Source organism: Engystomops pustulosus, chromosome 2, assembly GCF_040894005.1.
Source record: "Engystomops pustulosus chromosome 2, aEngPut4.maternal, whole genome shotgun sequence".
NCBI lineage: Eukaryota > Metazoa > Chordata > Amphibia > Anura > Leptodactylidae > Engystomops > Engystomops pustulosus.
In genome coordinates, this window is record NC_092412.1 from 59,109,759 (window position 1) to 59,128,344 (window position 18,586).

The 18,586-nt window shown below is 42.1% G+C and overlaps 1 protein-coding gene across 1 annotated transcript in view; it reads left to right on the plus strand.

The window, feature by feature from the left end:
• The first annotated feature begins 1,561 nt into the window (after nt 1-1,561).
• POU6F1 (POU class 6 homeobox 1) overlaps nt 1,562-18,586 on the plus strand; it is a 53,536-nt gene continuing 36,511 nt past the window's right edge. Inside the window, exon 1 of the mRNA XM_072134794.1 lies at nt 1,562-1,624. The gene's annotated coding sequence lies outside the window, so the exon portion shown is untranslated. The remainder of the gene's footprint in view (nt 1,625-18,586) is intronic.

The window sequence follows — 18,586 nt, forward strand, 5'->3', positions numbered from 1 at the left end:
ATAGTGCCCAGTAATAGAGAAGAATTGAATTCTGGACATTTGTGGACATATGACTATTTTCCCTATACAAAGTCAGCAACTCTTTATTTTACATCATGGGTTAACTTGCATCAATCTATAGTGTTTTGATATATACATTCTATTTATTATTGCTGCATGTGTATAGACTAGTAGATAGAGTTAAAGAGGTTGGTCACTTTACCTCATGTTTTTTGTAATGTGTGTGTAAGTGTGAGGGAGCAGGACACTAGGTAATTTACCAATATACATCTATTAATAGTTCTTCTCTGCTTTCTTGATATGTAAAGTGAAACCTCCTGTCTTTTACCTCATCAGCCAGACATTCCTGTCCATAAAATGGGTGCAGATGGAGGGTCATGTGATCTCTGTCCATGAACAATCTCCATGGGGAGATCACATGACCCTCCATCTGCGGCCATTTTATGGACAAGAATGTCTGCCGCCCTAGGAGGCAGTGACACACGCGCCAGATTGCGGGAGACATCGCTGGAGTGTGTAAGTCAGCCTGCCATGGTCGTGCTAGGGAACAGAGGGGTCATGGGTCGCAGGAGCACCCGTGACAGGAATAGAGCTTGGAGTAGAAGACTACCAGTCTTCCTGAGAAAGCAGATGAAGAACCTGAGACAGAGATACTCTGCCATAGACCCTTGGCTCCTAGCCTTTGAGAAAGCCTTCTACAAGCCTTCTGAGAAAGAGAGGGACAGCTAGCTCAGGCCTTTCCTTAGAGTAGAACCTTTCCTTTGCCAGGGAGGGGATTGGAGAAGTCAGCCCTTTGCTTTGCTTGTAATGTACCATCGTCAGGCTATTAGAGATCACTATCCATCGCTGGCCTACAAGTCTCTATGAGACTGTAGTCTACCATGACAAGTGATCAGTACCCTCCGATGTCATCATGGGGGTGCCAATCGGCCATGATGGCCTAAGATGGCAGTGCCCACTGGTGGCTCTGTTAGGTGCTGCAGGTGACTGCGGGACTCAACAGGTTAACTGCCAGATAGTGCCAACACCGACCGAGGCAATTACAGGCGGGTGTCAGGCGGTGTACGGAGAGAGCTCAACCAGTGATCCAATGATCGGAATCGCAGGAATGGTATGGAGTTAACTAAGAAGAACCTCTATAGCGAGCCCTCTAAGAAGGGTGAATAAGATGTTTATGTGATCCCAGAGCTCTAGCTCTCACAGTGATTATTTCTACTAATGTATCTATGTAGTAATCTAGGTTCCGTTTAGGGTGACGTCAGTGACTGAAGATGCAAGCTAATTTTTGCCGGTATTAATTTATTTTTTGGCGGTATTTATTCATTTTTTTTCATTCTTCTTTCTGACCGTCAAAGGTCATTTAGGGTTTCTGTGCAGCCACAGTTACATTTTGTTACATTCACCTACATTTTGGTTTTAAAAGTACAACCGAGGAAATGATGTGGAGAAAATGCACATGAAGATTATATCAGCTATCTTGATTTTAATGCATGAGGTGTTTCAACCTAGTACTTGGATCTTCCTCAGACGAGAGTGCGTGTTTTGGGACTCTGACGGGGGCTAACCCATGCTAACCCATATGGATGTCAAGACTGCTTGTTGTGCCTATTTCACTTATGATAAGGTGAGAGTCTTTCCTACTGTTGGAGTCCTAGCTCATACGTTCCCTTGAATCTAGTGTGCTTTCTTTTGTCACCTATCTTTTCTATGCATTACCAGGGACCCCAACACCCTTAACGAGCTTCCCGCCTCTTTCCCAGCTTCAACATTTTGGTTTTAAGATATTTATTCAAATCAATAGGGGATAAAATTGTATGAAAATGGAGAACTGTGTGTGACCGCCTTATGCGGGAAAACTAGACCCAAAGATTCCGAGTTGAATCGGCAGCACAATGTCCTCAGGTATACTGCAATTTCTTTGTCACCGTTTGCAACTAAGGTAGGAACTATTTGGTTAAACTATTTGGTTATATTTAAGTTCGGCCCATCAGTGCCTTAACACGTTGATGTAAAAATAAGCTAAAACAGGCAACGTGTTTTGGGCTTGTCCCCTACGCTCTGCTCTACAAACATCAACACATTCTAATGAGGTATATCTATTTTGACCCTAACAACCAACTCAGGATTAAAATTGCATACTTTGGAAATAACTTTGTGCGCAGATTTTATTCTATGGACAATAATTAGCATTGATAGGGTTAATACCGTTTAATTTTGTCATCTTTTGCCTTTTTGTGTAAAGAAGACACATCAATGTTCATATATAGATTGCCAGTTATTATGTTAATAGAATTAAAGGTTAAAATGTCTTCTAAAAAACTTCCAAAGAAATACAGGCAACAGCTGCATCACTAAGAGTTTATGTGTGGCCCTCATGAATTATTTATACCAGACTGATGAATATGCACACTGGCTATTATGCTATTATGCCTGGAAGGGCCTCATGTATAATGTATAAGGATGCAATGTTTTTTACCCAGCATGTGTACAGTGAATAAACTATATTTTAGTGGAATGTTTTAAACATTTGGATGGTTTTATAGAAAAAAAACCCAAACCTTTCAATTACCTGTATGATTATGTGTTTGCGATGATAAAATAAAAAGGTTGTCCCATAAATACTGGTAACTTTTTTTTAGGACACAGAAAACTAAAAACCACAAACACAGAACTGCACCAAGCTAATCCACTTATATGTATGAGTAGGGATATACCCGTATATACTTGAGTATAAGCCAACCCGAGTATAAGCCGAGACACCTAATTTTAACACAAAAAAACTGGGGAAAACCTATTGACTCGAGTATAGGCCTAGGGTGGGAAATCCATTTGTCACAGCCTCCCCAGTATGTAGACAGCAAGCACATGCCCTCGAGTATATAGCCAGCGTATGCCCCTAGTATGTAGTCACTAGCCCCCTACCCCAGTATATAGCCAGCAGGCCACGTCCCCCAGTAAATATCCTGCAGCCCCCTGGTATTTAGCAAGCCCCCCAAGTATATAGCCAGCAGCCCATTTCCCCTAATATATAGCCAAAAGCCCCCTGCGCCCTAGTATATAGCTAGCAGCCCCCTTGAATATAGCCAATGCATGCCCCCTTGTATATAGCCAGCACCCCACTGCCCCCAGTATATAGCTAGTACCTGCTCCCTTGTATTTAGCCCCTGCCTGTCCCCCTGTATATAGCCAGTGCCTGCAACCCAGTATATGGCCATTGCCTGATCCCCAGTATATAGCCAGTGGCTGCCCCTTCCCTCTGAAGATGGAGCCAGAGCTGAAGACCGAAGAGGACCTGGCTTTGGAAAGATGAGCACAGACTCTAGTATTGTGATGAAAAACTCAAGAGTATAAACTCAAGTATATTATGGTAATCTAGTTCAGTTATGCTTTTTTTTATTTTTTTTTTTATTTAAATGCCAGACATTAGTAGATTATACTCTAGAAGCTATGTGTCACAGTGGTCAAAATGCCATATTGATTGCCATCAGCAAATTGTGATTATAAAATTAATTTGAGAATAAAGAAAACCGTAAATGTTAACGCAACTTATGGCCAGGTTCACACGTGGTGTTTAAATTGCATATTGAAACACGTGGTGCTTGTTCCCGGTTGCATGCATTTTGGTGTAAGCACATGTAATCGAAAGTAACTCCTTCCTGAACAGAGTTTTAAAATGCAATTGAAACACTAGAATGTGAAAGTGGCCAAAGGCCCCCTACATACAAACATTGTTTTGGACTGTGTACATCTACAGTGGCCATTTACTAAGGGTGGCGTTGCTCTCTTTCATCGGACTGTGCACCTTTTTCGGGGATTACACGGCTTGCACAGATATTTAAGAAGTCTGCCCTGGGATTTTGGTGCATGCAATCCATTTTTAGCGCAGCTGCGCTGGCTTCCATGCGACACAAATTAGGGGGTGGAACATCGGACAATTCGACTTATTCGGACTGAGCGCCGGATTTAACTTTCAAATTGTGTCGCAAGCCCAGGCACTTACATGCACCACTAGGTACATGCCTCTGGGCCCTGGGTTCTTTCTTTACACCCTGTGGAGGAATTTTAGATGGTTTTAATCTTGTCCCATATATTGTATTTTGTTATTTACCTCATTTATTTTCTATTTTCTAGTCTATTATACGCATTCTCTGTTTTTTCTTTTCTGGTTTACATCGTGTATAAGTGTATAAGATTAGTTTTTCAGCACAAAAAATGTGCTGGAAAACCCCACCTCGGCTTATATATGAGCCAATAAACTCACATACTCACCTTCAGGCGCCCCCAATGCTCGGCACGGCTCCCCTTCTTTCTTCTCTCCGCTGTTTTAGCCAGCAAAGAGAAGAAAGAAGAGGAGCCGCAGGGAGCATCAGGGGAGCCACGCCGTGCATCGGGGGCGTCGGAAGGTGAGTATGTAAGTTTATTTTTTTATGTGCTGGGCTGTATACTAAAGGGGGCTGGCTACATACTAAAGGGGGCTGGCAGGCTATATACTACAGGGGACTGGCTGGCTATATACTACAGGGGGCTAGCTGGCTATATACTACAGGGGGCTAGCTGGCTATAAACTGGGAGGCTGTAACCAATGCATTTCCCAATGCACTGAATTTTTTGTCATTTCTTTTTTTTTACGTGATTAAATGTTTTTTGTAAAAAATGTTTTACTGTTATTTCAGCCACCACAAAGTTTAACATTAAAGGGCTTTACCACCAGGAGGAAGGATTGTATGCAAATGAGCCTGAAAGGCTCCAGAATCCATTAAAACCTATGGAGCCTGGGGCCCATTGGGCTCATTTGCATAGAGTCTTTTATCCTGGTGGTAGATGTCCTTTAAAGTTAAATAATATAACCTGCTTTTATGTAACAGCCAGTGAGCAGCCTGCATACAGCCCTTAACACTTTATAACAATATAGTTGTAGTGGAAGTGGTTAAGTACAATTAACGGCTTAGTCATACAGGCATAGAGGAACTGATACAAAAGTGTATTGGAAATTTCTACAGTGGGTACGGAAAGTTTTTAGACACCTTTAAATTTTTCACTATCTTTCATTGCAGCCAATTGGTAAGATCAAAAAGTTATTTTTTATTTGCTCATTAATGTACACTCTGCAACCCATCTACAGAAATGTAGATATATTAGATTTATATTTTATTTATTTATTAAATTATTATTTAACAAGAAAAACTGAAATATCACATGGTCACGAGTATTCAGCCCCTTTGCTCAGTATTGAGTGGAAGAAGCTTTTGAGCTAGGAGTCTTCTTGGGAATGATCCAACAAGTTTTTCACACCTGGATTTGGGGATCCTCTGCCTCTTCCTTGCAGATCCTCTCCAGTTCCCTCAGGTTGGATGGTGAACGTTGGTGGAAGCCATTTTCAAGCCTCTCCAGAGATGCTCAATTGGGTTAAGGTCAGGGCTCTGTCTGGGCCAGTCAGGAATGGTCACAGAGGTTCTGAAGCCACTGCTTTGTTATTTTAGCTATGTGATTAGGGTCTCTGTCTTGTAGGAAGGAGTCTGAAAAACATCCCCATAACATGATGCTGCCACAACCATGTTTCACTGTATTTGGCATGTGAAAAACAGGGCCTGGATTTAAATATTGCTTAGAATTAACACCAAAAAGTTAAATCTTCAACTCATCAGACCAGATAATCTTATTCTTCCTAGTCTTCCTAGTCCTTCCAGCATGTTTTGCAGACTATATGCGGGATTTCATGTCTTGCACTTAGGAAAGGCTTCTTTTGGCACACTCTATCATAAAGCCCAAAATGGTGGAGGCTGCAGTGAAAGGAGAAAGCTCTACAAAGTAAACTATCACCCTTCTGCAACTGAGCCACAATGTTCTTGGGGTTCTTCTTTACCTCTCCCACCAAGGCTCTTCTTCCATGATTGCTTAGTTTGGCTGGATGGCCTGGTCGAGGAAGAGCTGTGGTCGTCCCAAACTTCTTCCATTCGATGATTATGGAGGCCACTGTGCTCTTAGGAACCTTGAGTGCTGTAGAAATTTGTTTTTAACCTTGGCCAGATCTGTGCCATGCCACAATTCTGTCTTTGAGCTACTTGGGCAGTTCCTTAATCCTCATGATACATATGTGCTCTGACATGCACTGTGAGGTCTTATATAGACAGAGCTGTGCCTTTCATAATCAAGTCCAATCAGTTTAGTTAAACACATCCGGACTCCAATGAAGGAGTAGAACCATCTCAAGGAGGATAAGACAGCACTCCTAGTCTTTAACATTAGTTAATGATAAACGGCCCAAAATGATCCAGAAGATAAAAGCAGCAGCACTCTTTATGTCCACTGAGATGAAAAAGTGTACATAATTAACGGAAAATCAAGCGTCTTGGCTGCTGCTTGTGCATCTCCTACGAAACATATACATTCCCTATACACATGTAATAAAGTAAAAAAAAACACAAAATCGCCCAAAAAACCCCCACATATTTGGTATTGCTGCATCCGTAACAATCCATACAACAACTCAGAAACATTATTGGACTCGTTCGGTGAACGCCGTTATAACAAAATCCCAAAAACTTGCCAAAAATGTACACTTTTCATAAAATCCCTTCACAAAAATGTTCCAAAAATGATCAAAAAAAGTTATATGCGCCAAAATGGTACCACTGAAAAGGACAGCTCAACACATAAAAAATAAGCCCTAAACTAGCTCTGTCAACTAAAAAATGTTAAAGTTACGTCTCCGTAAAGATGGTGATGCAAAAGCAAATGAGATTTTAGTTTTTTCTAGTAAAATTGTAAAAATATATGAAAAACTATATAAATGAGGTATCACCGTAATCGTAGTGATCTATAGAATAAAGATAATATAGTATTTTTAGTGTATGGGGCACGACCCCCAAATAATACAAAAAGAAAGAAAACCAAAAGTGTCAATTTTCTTTTCACCCATACACTCAAGAGTTAATAAAATCTCATCAATAAGCTAATGACCCACTAAAATGAAGTATTTGTAAAGTGCATCTCATATCCCTTATATGTCCAAATTGCCAAAAAAATAAAGATTGTATAGGCAATAAAAAGTGCCAATGCATATTCTGCTCTGAATGGCGGAGCTTCCCTTCCATGCCCTAGCGCAGTGGTGGCGAACCTATGGCACGGGTGCCCGAGGCGGCAAACAGAGCCCTTTCTGTGGGCACCCGGGCCATTGCCCCAGCAGTGGAGTAACTAGGAGAGGCTGGGCCCCATAGCAGATTTCTGCATGGGGCCCCTCCTTCCCCCCCAAAAAATAGACATATGTAGGCTGCATTCACATAAACGTGTACACGCCAGGCTAGAGCCTGGCAGGCACACATCAGACGCGCTGGGGAGATGATCGCGGCTCACCCCTCCCCTCTCCATAGAGTATAGAGCCGCATGGTCATTCTAATGGCCACAGATCTCTGTTACGGCCACGGCTCGAAACAGTGAGTACTCGTTGTGCTCACTGTACTGAGCCGAGGCGCTATAGTCGCCTATGAGGGATGTATATCTGTCAGCAAATTGCAGCCAGATATACGTCCCCCATACGTTCTTGTGAATTGCCCCTACACAGACATATTTCTACAATTACACAAATTTATACACTGATATATACACACCTTTATATACTTAGCAGTAAAACAACAAGTGAGGCAGCACTCCGTATGGGTAAAGTGAACTTCACTTTACCCATACGGAGTGCTGCCTCACTTGTTGTTTTACTGCTACGACTAACGGGGTTTGTCGGACCCCCGACGAAGACCTGCACCCTCCCAGTTTCTGCACGGTGCCGCTCCACCCTTTGCTTTCTCCTTTATATACTTATATACACACACATAAAGTTCTACACGTGTATAGTTGCACCCATATACATACAAGTATACACACACATTTATGCACTAATACAGAGTGTATACAAACTCACAGTATATACACTGACCATATATACACATGCAGTATAAAAAGACCAAATACACACATACTGCATATACATACAGAATATACACACATACAATAAATACACACACATTCAGTATATACAGCATATACATACATACTGTATGCACAGCATATACAAAAACACACATACATATACATATATTTATATATATACACACAATAAATACAGCATTTGCATCTATGCATATATACACGCTATATTCATATATACACATATACACAGTATATTAATAAACACAGTATATACATATATATATATACACAATATACACAGTATATACATATATATATACACAATATACACAGTATATACATATATATATACACAATATACACAGTATATACATATATATATACACAACATACACAGTATACACATATATATATACACAATATACACAGTATATACATATATACACAATATACACAGTATATACATATATACACAATATACACAGTATATACATATATATATATACACAACATACACAGTATATACATATATATATACACAATATACACAGTATATACATATATATATATATATACACAATATACACAGTATATACATATATATACACACACAATATACACAGTATATACATATATATACACACACAATATACACAGTATATACATATATATATATATATATGTATATGTATATGTATTTACTTACCTTTTAGGATGTGTAGGTGACCACCCGGCCGTGGCGTCAGGCGGTTGTTCCGGTGGGTGTTCGGGCAGGAGGGGGGGGGGTTATGGTTGTGCACTCGGGCGGGGGAGGGGGTGCGTTCGCCGGGCGGGAGGGAGAGGGCGATGCGTTCGCTGGGGCGGGAGGGAGAGGGCGATGCGTTCGCTGGGGCGGGAGGGAGAGGGCGATGCGTTCGCTGGGGCGGGAGGGAGAGGGCGATGCGTTCGCTGGGGCGGGGGGCGTGGTCATCAACTGTGCCTCGCTATGCAGGGGCTAGGCGGGCCGCGGTTACCTGTGCCGGCGGACGGGGAAGGGACTGGGCGATCCAGGAGTGGAGGGTGGGCCAGGAGAGAGGTGGGCGGTAGCCGGAACACAGAGGGAGGGGCCCGGGGACACGATGTGCCAGGCACCTGGCAGTGCACTGCCGGACCACTTGGCAAAGCACTGACCACAGGGTCCGTGCATCCCCGGGCCCCTGAACCTCATGGGCCCCGTAGCAGCTGCTACGGCGGTAGTTACGCCACTGTGCCCCAGCACACCAGACAGGACCCGGAGAATCTTCCTGCAGTTCCAAGCAACTTAGAAAATGCTGCTTTCAGTCATATGTTGATACTTACTTCGCTACTTGGGACTGTAGGAAGAGGAAGAATGAATAGACAGTGCCGAATTATCTTTGGAGGACCTCCTGCTGGCCCTTACAGGTCTACAGACCTGTCCTCGGGAGGCCAAAATGATTGTTGAAGAACAAGAGAGCAGTAAGTTACTGCTTTAATTTTTGGTTGGCGCCTCACAATAAATAAGGGGGGTTTGGGGTGCCTTTTTGGGCACTCAGCCGCGAAAAGGTTCGCCATCACTGCCCTAGCGTGCGCCCACCACAGGTTACCACCACATATGGGGTATTGTTATACTCGGGAGAGATTGGGTATCAAATTTTGTGGAGCGTTTTGGTATTTTATCCACTGAGAATTTATACATTTTTTGAAAAACACATTCATTTAGCCAAAAAAATTTAACTTTCAAAATTGCATCCGATTTTGTTTTAACCCCTGTAAAACAATTAAAGGGTTAACAAACTTCATAAAAGTTGTTTTACGCACGTTGAGGGGTATAGTTTCTATAATGAGGTAATTTATGGGGTTTTAACTTTATTTAGGCCTCTCAAAGTGACTTGAAACCTGAGCAGGTCCCTCAGTAGTAGGATTTTGCGTTTTTTATGAAAATGTGAAAAATCGCACCTAATGTTCAAAGCTCCATAACATCCTACAAAAATAAGAGTATGCATAAAAAAACATGGAGGCATAAAGTAGACATTCGGTGAATGTTAATTATTAAGTTTTTTTGCGGTTATGACTATGTGTGGAAAAAGTAGAACATTTTGAAGCTCGAAAATCGAGAATTTTTCCAGATTTTCACCAAATATCTGATTTTCTCATAAATAAATGCAAAACATACCACCAAAATTTTTCAACTATCATGAAGTACAAAGTGTCACGAGAAAACAATTTCAAAATCACTTGGCTATGTTAAAGCGTTCCGCAGACCTTTAGTAAATAAAACCCATAGTTGGTGATGTGTGTCAGAGCTCTTTATATCACTGAAAGCAATTGCAGACACCTGTGAAAATTAGTTTGGCAGGTGTGTCCAATATAAGGCAAGACTTCTTAAGAAGTCTGTCCCCCATTATTACGCAGCCTAAATTTTCAGCCAAAATGGGAAAGAAAAAGGATGTATCAACTGCTGAAAAGCAACAAATTGTGGAGTGTTTAGGTCAAGGCATGACTACAATCAACATTGCCAAGACACTTCATCGTGATCATCACACAATCATGAAGTATGTAGCTGATTCACAGTACCCCCGTGTGCGTGCTGAAAATTGAGGACTCTTTCCACCAGGCAATTACGTCAGGTTAAAAGAGCAGCTGCAAAAATGCCTTGTCATAGCAGCAGACATGTTTTTGAAGCTGCTGGTGCCTCCAACGTCCCTTGTACAACAAAATGCAGGGTCCTTCAGAGGTTTGCAGCTGTGCATAAACCATCCTGTCGACCTCCACTGCACACATGCAGAAACGGCTCCAGTGGGCCAAACAATACATGAAGAGTGACTGCAAAACTGTTTTGTTCACCGATGAGTGCCGTGCAACACTTGATGGTCCAGATGGATGGAGTGGAGGATGGACACCCCATGCAAACACGGTTACAGGGCCAACAAGGAGGAGGTGGAGTAATGTTTTGGGCTGGAATCATGGGGAGTGAGATTGTGGGCCCCTTAGGGATCCCTGAAGGGGTAAAGATGAACTCTATAATATATGTGGAATTTCTCAAACAGCCATTCCTGCCATGGTTCAAGAAGAAGAACCGTGCATTACACAGCAAGATCATTTTCATTCATGATAATGCACTGTCTCATGCTGCAAAAAAATATTTGCATCTCTGGCTGCTCTGGGCATAAAAGAGGACAAACTTATGGTGTGGCCCCCATGCTCCCCTAACCTCAACCCCATTGAGAACCTCTGGAGCATCATCAAAAGGAAAGTCTATGATGGCGGGAGGGAGTTCACTTCTAAGCAACAGCTCTGGGAGGGTATTCTGTCCTCATGCAAAACAATTGAAGCAGAAAACATCCAAAGACTCGCGGAAATTCAATGGACAAGAGAGTTCAGAAGCTCCTTTCGAACAAGGGGTCCTATGTGCAAATGTAACATCACCTAGAATGCATTTTTGACTTGAAAACTGTTTGATTTCAGTTTGTAAAAACCTGCTTATGCTTATAATGTCGCACATGACCATTTTTTTGTTCATAATAAAAATGTAAAGGTTGAATACTCTGCTGTGCATAATAATTTAGAACATGCCTTTTGATTGTTTATATTTAAAAAAATATATATATACTGTTATCAGAGGCAGTTTGTTCAAAAACATTTCAATTATACTTGAATAGTTAATGACTGGAAGATTACAATGACTGCAATTCATATAGGTAATTTTGGGAAATATGAAAAAATATTATTTGCATAATTTAGAACACAGTGGGGCTCATTTACTAAGGGTTCGTGCAGCACATTTTCGTCAATTTCCGTTTTGCGCTGCATGATTAGATTTTGGTGCACATGATTAGATTTTGGCGCATCGGCGCAAGCTTGCACGCAACAAGTACGATGGACAGTCCATTGGACAGTCCGATGGATTCGGACTAAGCGCGGGATTTAACATTTCGAATTGTGTCGCAAGGCACGCACTTACAAGCACCGGGAAGAAGAAGGTGAACTCTGGCGGACCTCGGCGGGGAAGCGACGGATGCAGGAAATTGGGCACACGTGCCGGACTTCATCTTTTTCGGACAGTCCGAATTGGGGATCGCGACAGGACCAGGTAAGTAAATTTGCCACAGTGTATTCTGTGATAAAATGTAGCCGCAGTAAACCTTTAAGGAATAACATTTAAAATGTGAACTGAATTAATTAGTTGTTCCATTTCTCATTTAAATTATGGTAATGTTATTTCAGATATTGCTATTAATATCATCATTGTATTCAAATCAAGCACAGAGCGTTACAATCCAGGTCTATTACTGAATTCAAAAACAACGCTCATTTTGCTGCAGTAGGAACTAGATCTTTGTTTCATCTAGCCTGAATAGCAACACATTTTGATCAATTATTGTCATTGATAAAATCCTTATATAAAAGAGGCGCCAAAGATGTCAAAATTTTAATTGCTGGGAATAAGTAATAATTTTATGGTCTATGGACCTTATAACCAAGTCTTGATAATGCCTATGGCACAGGTAGACTTTCCACATGAATGTTATTTACCATTGCTTGTTCTGTTCACTAGTGGTGATTCTAAATTAAGCCTACACTTATGTATTAGTATCTGCAATCAGATGATTGCTTGTGCATGTCCCATGGTAGAATTAATAAAAAAAAGTTAAAAAAAAAAGTTCTTAAGTAAAAATCATAAATTATTAAAAATGCTGATAATCCCCATAAACATATCTAAAGTACAGTAAATTACCAATATCCAGAGGTCCGTTTGTAACTAGGGGCGTCTGCAAGTCGGGTGTTCTTAAGTAGGGGACCGCCTGTAATGCAAAAAAAGGAGAAATCATAACACAAAACCTGCAAATATAGTATGGCTGTGTCTTTAACAGCCCGCAGAATGTTAAAAGAATTTTATTGATTAAATAAACACCGTAAAAAAGCTGTTAAAAACCCACCAAAAATAATGATTTTTACCTATTTAATCCCACACAAAATTCTATAAAAAGGGCAGAGTAGGAAGAAGGCGCAGACATGACGCAAGGACTGTGCAATTGGAGCCAGTGACTATTATGGGGGAGTTGGAGTCAGAGCTGGTTATATTGAAGAGTTGAAGTTGGAAGTTTGGTTTACTGACTCCGTCGGCATTGGTCAATGACATGGAAGACAGTGTTTCAATTTCCGTGGGTTTATCTTCACCACTCTCAACCTCCCCCTCTCTCTGACTATGCCTCTAGGTCTATTCATCGGTGCACAGACCTAGTTTTTAGGTATTGTATTATGTAGCAATGGCTTTAGGAAGACATTCATTGGATTTATATATATTTAGCTAATTGTGTGGATTAGTATTTGTGGTTATCATCATCACATACTACTAATCACTTTTTATTCTTGGTACTTTAGGCAGACTGTAGCAGGAGGTAAAGGCTCCATTTGTGGCCCTTGGTAGCCATGTACAACATACAGGATTATTTTTAAGTGTTTTTATATTGTCCTGTACTTTACATGTTTGTTGTATCGATTTTTTTCACGAAACTTGTTTGATGTACTTTGTTAGTCCCATGTATGCATCCAACTGTTTCTTTGCTTGTTCAAATCCAGTACTAGTACCACAGTTTGGTAATGTCCTGTCTCTGCCTGCTCCAAGTTCCTCTGGAGCTAGTAGGTGCCAGGATGTGCAGCGTGTACTGGTAGGCCCCAATAGGCTACACAAAGTGGAGACATTGGTCAAATATTGGTCGAGAGGCCATCTCATTCCCCAAAAAAGAAGGATGTGATGCCACCACTAACACCATCGGCGTCACCAAGCCTGTCCACATCTTTCGTTTAGCTCTCCATCCCCCAAATCATGGAGAGAAAGAAAAAGTTTATTCCATTGCAGGCAGGGGTTTTGCCCTGATTAATTGCTGGGGTGGGTTGCCGGAACAGTGGTTTGCTACTTCAGTGTCCAGCCAGGGAACAGTTTTGGAGCAGGAGGCAGAGTTGGGTGACACCCAGGAAAGCTCATGGAGCATTACTGAAGCAAGGTTAGGGAATGGAAAGGAACATAAAAAGTTAGACCACCACTGCCACAATTTGGAATTTCATGTTGACTATTGCTCAACCTACACCACCATCAGTTGGGGCACTGAGTACCAGGAGACAGAACATGACTCACATGATGCTGGATTATCTTATTACGTATACGTCTCCCGGAACTGAAGGATGGGTCTTCCCTGTTAAATTTCTAGGTAGGAAAATTGGACACGTGTGTGTTCAGCACTGTTGGTGGTGTCATTACTGATCGAGATTTTTATCTAGGACTCAAAACAGTCTTTACTTCAGTTGTAAATGTGACTTTCTAATTAACTCTTTCATGGCTGCCAGGTACCGGTGCAAAACCAAAGAAACACCTTCTCTTAGTGAATGTAGAATCTCTCTCCAATCTTTATTTGCGCTCAGCCGCATATATGAAATACAGAGTCATCAGGAAAAAGGGGAGTGACAAGGAGATAGAATACTGAAATGCTATTGGCCATAATGAATTTTACCAGGACATTCTCCGAAAAGGTTAATGAATTGTGCACTGTCTTCCCAGGCCTTATTCACAGACATGTTTATATTATCCCAGCTACAGAATTTACTGAGAATGACTCCAAAAAGCTTCTTGCTAACCAAAACAAGATAAGGGGAAGAACAGGCCCAAAAACAATCATCTATAACAAGTGTCAAGAAGAAACTTTTACAGGCAGGTTACACACAAATGGCTGAATCATGACATTAGCTGGACATTGGTCAACATGACCCCCGGCTAAGACTTAAAATGGCCGCTTGATCTCCAAAATGGCCGCTGTTTGGTTCTTTTGGTTCAAGATGGCTGCTGTATCATTAACATTCTCCCCTATTTGAGACTGCAGACCTATAACCTCCTAAAGCAATCTCCTCAAACTCCGAGTACCTTCAGGTGGGTAAACCCTCACTTTTTTATGGCTTCACCAGATCCCCCAGATTCCAGTCACTTTAGGGTTAAAGGTCTGCATACTCAAATCACATAAGTGAGTTTCCAGAGTTCACAGGCTGGTTCTCCAACAGGCAGTATCATCCTCCACTCCGGGCACTTCTCCTGTCGTGGTACTTACCGCCTGGACGGCCATCTGGGACATGGTGGACCCGATAAGGGGGACCACGCAACATGCAATAAGTGACAAGAGCACAATCACAATCCCCAATATCACCCCCACTTAAAGGAAACCCTCCCAACCACTAAGTGAAGGACAAAGTGTCCACTCCACAGTTTCTCTTGAGTTCCCTGGACAGTCTTTCAATCTTTTCAAGGGCATGGGTAATGGATCCATAGGGGGCGATGTCATCTGGGATGTACATGCAACAAGCTGCTCCCACCATCTTAGACTCCTCTCTCAGCAATGATCACGTCCAAAGCCATTCAGTTCTGGAAAGCATCTTGGATATAATTCACAAATCTCTGTCGATTACAATAAAAACCATTAACCCAATCAACATTTTGTTCATAGCTATCTGGTGAATAATGGACTTTAGACCTGCCCATATCTGATTGTGGGCCTTGTACTCATCTTGGACCCCCCCCCCCCTTGGTACTCCTACTGTATCTATATAAACATGTAATCGAGGTGCTTCTCTCTTAGACCTTCAGAATCCTGGGGGATTCTCTACCTTTTCTTTTGCATCTGATCAAACTTATCCTTGGGGAACCTCGTCCATTACCATACCCCCCTTCTGGGGCTGTTTCCTAGAATGGGCCACTCACTTCAGTCCCTTCGGTAATGTCTCCTCCATGCTAGTTGAAGCACCCCCACATGGGTCTGGCCCCTCACAGCACCGGAACTGTTGTCAGACTCACTTTGGTAGTGGTCTGTGAAACTACTGATCCTGGTCTCTGTTTCTCCCTGTCACAGTCTTATCAGTCCCTCTGTATGCAAGTCTGGCAGAGATGTCTGTAGTCCGTTCTAACTGCTTACGTCTCTGCTTTATCTGATCTAGACATATGAGATTCTCCCCTCACTATTTCCAGCCCAGAGTTCTGTGCTACCTATAAAGTTCCTGGCCAGACTGCAGCATCTCAACAAAAGCCAGGTAAACTTAAATGAAGTGTTGGTCTGTTCATGGAGTACACAGCTGGACATCATCAGCACATTACGTGACATAAACAGGACATACTGGGTCAAATTTGCTTACCTGGTCCTGTCACGATCCCCAATTCGGACAGTCCGACGAAGATGAAGTCCAGCGTGATTCACGTAGCTCACGCGCCCGAGTTCCTGCATCCGACGCTTCCCCGTCGAGGACCGCCGGAGTTCTCCTTCTTCTTTCTGGTGCTTGTAAGTGCGTGTCTTGCGTCACAATTTGAAATGTTAAATCCTGCGCGTTGTCCGAGTCCGTCGGGTTGTCCAACCGCCCGCCCCCCTATTTGTGTCGCGTGCGAGGCGCCAAAATCCCCTGTTAAATATGGCGCAAAACGGAAATTGTCGTAAAGCCCGATGAAAATGTGCTCCACGGACCATTAGTAAATGAGCCCCACTGTATTCATTCTTGCATCACCACAGATCAATATGGAGAATATGGGTCCTCTGACACATCCCAAAAGCTTCAAACCTTCACTTCTGCTTTTCTTTTCACCACAATGCTACCAGTCCTTATGTTCCATTATATCAACTTTGCACTTTTCCATCAGTCCTACTTAACTCAACAACCAACTGTCTGTGCATCTTTCCCTTCATGTGAAAAACAATCTGAGTCTCTTATCCGCAATGCACTTGGCTCAATTCCAATTCACTCTGATCACTACCTGTGTCTACAACTACCGTTACAGGGACACATCCCCAAAGATTCAGCGGATGCTGACACCTCGATTTAATGACAAACAAAGAAACTAGATACCAGAGAATTTCTCACAAAGGACGCTACACCAAGTCACAATCTTTCAGGCCCTGACTAAAACATGCTGCTGTCCTTCACTAGTTCTCACAGTCACACAAGACCGCTCAGACTCCCCGAAGGGAGTGGAATGCACACCTGGCCAGGGTAGGTCTCTGCAATCTGAACACAATCTATGGGCAAAACCAGTCCCAAACAAACAGTATTTCAGACACTATGATAATTTGACAATCACAACAGAATAATCAATACAGAATACTGTAGAATACTACACTGTTGCATTGCGGACATCTTAGGGTTACTCCTTCCCGTCTCACAGCTTCAGCTAACATCACAGACTGTCTGAACATCCATCACTGTCCAGTCACTGTTAGTCACCTTAGAAGTGGTTCTTTGCCACAAATGTAGTGAGCATTCTGTTATATACGGACATTTAAAGGCATTCTTGGAGCTTCAACTTGAAATTGTTCAACTCCGTATTCCTGTAACTTACAATTTTTCAATTCCGCATTCCCGTAACTCCAATTTAAAATTTTCCAGTTCTGCTTTTACTACTTTAAAACACCCTGAAATGTTGTATTGTAATGGGTGAATAAATTACCTTTATGAATTTGGAGTACTGCTTCCATGGAGACTTTTCTTCTGGATTGATACTGGCCATTGAATCAAGCTTTGAGGAAGTGTGCACCCGCCATCTTTTTGCTTTGACCCTAGTGTTTTGCAGTGCTGCTCCTGCAACTTATCTTTCTGGTTTTAAACATTCAATAAATGTGGTGCACATCATTTCATTATTTCACCTCAGTCAACAATCTATCTCTACCTGGAAAATGTACTTGCATATTTCCCTACTACAGTCATGGCCTAAAGTTTTAAGAAAGATACAAATGTTAATTTTTACAAAGTCTACTGCATCAGATTTTATAATGGCAATTTGTATATACTCCAGAATGTTATAGAGAGTGATGAGCTTAACAGCAATTAATTGCAAAGTAAAATTTTGCCTAGAAAATGAACTTTTTCCCCCAAAATACATTTCAACTGCATTGCAGGCCTGCCTTAAAAGGAGCAGCTAACATTGTTTCAGTGATTGCTACATTAACACAGGTGTGGTGTTGATGAGGACAGGGCTGGAGATCAATCTGTCATGATTAAAGGAAACCTACCACTGCTAATGGTAGGTATTAGCTGTAAACACCGGGCACCAGCTCAGGGTGGGCTGGTGCCGGAACTTACCTTTGCTAGTGTTTTAAACAGCTATATAGAGGTTTATACACATTTTGATGAACAGACCCGAAGCAGCTACCTCGGGTAGCTACCTCAGGTCTGTTCACTAGCAAAGGTAAGTTCCGGCACCAGCTCACCCTGAGCTGGTGTCCGGTGTTTACAGCTAATACCTACCATTAGCAGTGGTAGGTTTCCTTTAAGTAAGAATCACACCACTGAACACTTTAAAAGGAGGCTGGTGCCTTGCATCATTGTTTCTCTTCTGTTAACCATGGTTATCTCTAAAGAAACACATGCAGTCATCATTGCACTGCACAAAACTGGTCTAACAGGGAAGAGTATTGCAGCTAGAAAGATTGCACCTCAGTCAACAATCTATCACATCATCAAGGAATTCAAGGAGAGAGGTTCCATTGTTGCCAAAAAGGCTCCAGGTGCCCAAGAAGGACCAGCAAGCTCCAGGACCGTCTCTTAAAAGTGTTTCAGCTTGGGCATCGGGCTACCAGCAGTGCAGAGCTTGCTTAGGAATGGCAGCAGGCAGGTGTGAGTGCATCTGCACGCACTATGAGAC